At 49.1% G+C, this 2,814-nt stretch overlaps 1 non-coding gene across 1 annotated transcript; it reads left to right on the top strand.

Moving 5' to 3' along the window:
* The first annotated feature begins 1,673 nt into the window (after positions 1-1,673).
* On the top strand, positions 1,674-1,745 carry TRNAE-UUC (transfer RNA glutamic acid (anticodon UUC)). The gene has a single exon. It is a non-coding gene; the product is annotated as a tRNA-Glu (tRNA).
* Positions 1,746-2,814: the final 1,069 nt, after the last annotated feature.

Genomic DNA, 2,814 nt, shown 5'->3' with positions numbered 1-2,814 from the left:
CGAAGTCCTAACCCCTGGCCTGCCAGGGAAGTCCCCGAGCATACTTTTTTATAATAGGGATATTCTGTGTAACCACAATGCCATTAGCACACAGATAAACAATGTCATCATATCTAATAATTCAGTCCATATTAAAATTTCCCCAGTTGCCCCCTATATGACTAGCAAACTCCCCTCAGTAGTTGTGGCACGCAGGCTCAGTAGTTGTGGCTCATGGGCTCTAGAGCTCAGGCTCAGTAGTTGTGGCGCACGGGCTTAGTTGCTCCGCAGCATGTGGGATCTTCCCGAACCGGGCTTGAACCCCTGTCCCCTGCATTGGCAGGTGGATTCTTAACCACAGAGCCACCAGGGAAGTCTAGGAAATTCTTTTCAAAATGAAAATATCCTTTATAAAATTTGAGAACTCTTAATTTCTAACAAATAAGCTTGAAAAATGTCTAAAAAATTAAACTATAACCTTTGGATGGAAGTGATTTTGATGTAAAATGTGCCTGTTCTTACAAACCTCAGTAGTACTTGCTAGAACATTATTCCAAAGCGACTCCCAGGCCACACACTGTCACAGTTGCTTTAATAACCTCATTCTGGTTGATTCTGGTCCACAAATGCATTTAAAATTTTTTTCATACAGATAACTTATAAATGACCTAACTTTATTGTCTATTTCGTTTTAATAAATTTATTTTTTATTTATTTTTGGCTGGGTTGGGTCTTCGTTGCTGCGCGGGCTTTCTCTAGTTGGGGCGAGCGGGGGCTATTCTTCGTCGCGGTGCGCGGGCTTCTCATTGCGGTGGCTTCTCTTGTTGCGGAGCACAGGCTAGGCACACGGGCTTCAGTAGTTGTGGCTTGCGGGCTTAGTTGCTCCGTGGCATGTGGGATCTTCCTCGACCGGGGATCGAACCCTTGTCCCCTGCATTGGCAGGCAGATTCTTAACCACTGCGCCACCAGGGAAGTCCCTTATCTATTTTTAAAGAGCCTCACCATACCTAAAATGGTAGGGTGTATGTTTGAACGTAGTAATGTTTGGGTGTTTTTGTGGTTAATGCATTTTACCATATCTTAAAACTCTGCTGTTTACCATGTCTTAAAACTCTCTGCTCTAAACATGAGTTAGGATTATGTTCATCCTTGAGGGACAGAAACCCACAATATGGCCTAAACAAGACTTACGTTGATGTTCTTTTCTGAATGTAGCCGGTCCAGGGCTGGCACGGTGGCTCCTTGGTCCTCCCAGACCCAGGCTTCTGCAGTCATGTCCTGCCCTCATCACACGGGGGTGGATTCAGTTACATCAGAATCTCTGGGGTGAGACCCAAGCACTGTGTTATAATTCTAGATATATTATAGTTTGTCAATGCTCTTCCTAAAAGGTGGAGCCCAGGACTACACTTGACTCTGTTCCCTGGCAGGAGAGCATTGTGAGGACGGGGCCTGTGTCTGCTCAGTGTCCGGTGGGGCCTGCTTCCCCTCCAGCCATCACGTCTGTGCTCTGCCAGTGGGAAGGAGCAAGGGGAAAAGAATGTCTCTCCCCCTTGAGGACCCTTCCCAGAGTGGCACATCATTGCTGCTTAAAACCGCAGGGACCAGAACTTAGGCCAAAGACCACACCCAGCTGCTGAGAGGCTATGCTTTGAACAGCCATGTGCCCAGTAAAAATTCAGAGGTCGGGAATTCCCTGGTGGTCCAGTGGTTAGGACTCGGCACTTTCACTGCCAGGGCCCAGGTTCGATCCCTGGTCGGGGAACTAAAATCCTGCAAGCTGTGCAGCGCAGCCAAAAAAAAAAAAAAAAAAAAAAAAAAATTCAGAGGTCATTTTGCTGAGGAAGAAGGAGAGAACGGAAATGGGGGCAGCTGGCAGGCTTTGCCAATTTACAGCTAAGAGACACCTACAACTTTAAGTGCATCACTTCAAAGACTCTGGACTCAGTTAAAAAGGCAAAAATGCCAGGAGATATTCTAGTTTGCTAGGGCTGCCATGACAAAGTACCACAAACTGAGTGGCTTGAGCAACAGAAATGTGTCGTCTTCCCAGTTCTGGAGGCTGGAAGTCTGAGATCAAGGTATCAGCGGGGTTGGCCTCCCCCAGCTTTTGGTGGTTGGCGGCCATCCTTGGCTTCCCTTGGCTTCCAGATGCATCCCCTCACCTCTGCCTTCACGCTCACGTGGCATTCTCCCTCTGTGCATGTGTCTATGTCCAGATTTCCCCTTTTTGTAAGGACACTGGTCATATTGGTGACAAGCCCATTCCATTCCAGTATAACCTCATCTTAACCTAATGACATCTCAATAGCACTATTTCCAAACAAGGCCACATTCCGTGGTGTTGGGGGTTAGGACTTCAACCTAGGAGTTTTGAGGGGACACGGTTCAACCCGTAACAAGGGGAGATCGCAGAGAACTCAATTTCAGAACGACTTTTCAAAAGCAATAACCCCTTACGGAGTCCAGAACGACTTCCCTGCCGGGCCTGGCTCACCGGTCCTGAACTTCACTGTGGCAGCAGCAGGGGGCAGGGCTGCACCGCCCGCCGGGAGCCCTTTCTCAGGCCGCCTGTGACTGCTGGAAGACTTCAGAGCTCATCGAAACCAACGGTTCACTGCGGTCTCCTTGGGCACCACCATCCCTCCCTCAGAGCCTGCACTGGCATCAAGACCTATGAATAAACGAGAGAGGAAGTGGGTCAGACGACCACAGCCTGTGTGGGCGTGTGGAGTTGGCTGGTGGGAAGAGGAAGCCAAGGGCAAGTGGAGGTTCACAGGCCCCAGCCTGGGCCGGGGTGTGCGCCTGGGAGAGACAGGTGTGGATAAGGAGAG

The sequence above is a fragment of the Eschrichtius robustus genome, chromosome 15, assembly GCF_028021215.1.
Source record: "Eschrichtius robustus isolate mEscRob2 chromosome 15, mEscRob2.pri, whole genome shotgun sequence".
NCBI lineage: Eukaryota > Metazoa > Chordata > Mammalia > Artiodactyla > Eschrichtiidae > Eschrichtius > Eschrichtius robustus.
Note: the sequence above shows the minus strand (reverse complement) of the source record. Positions and strands in the feature narration are given on the sequence as shown.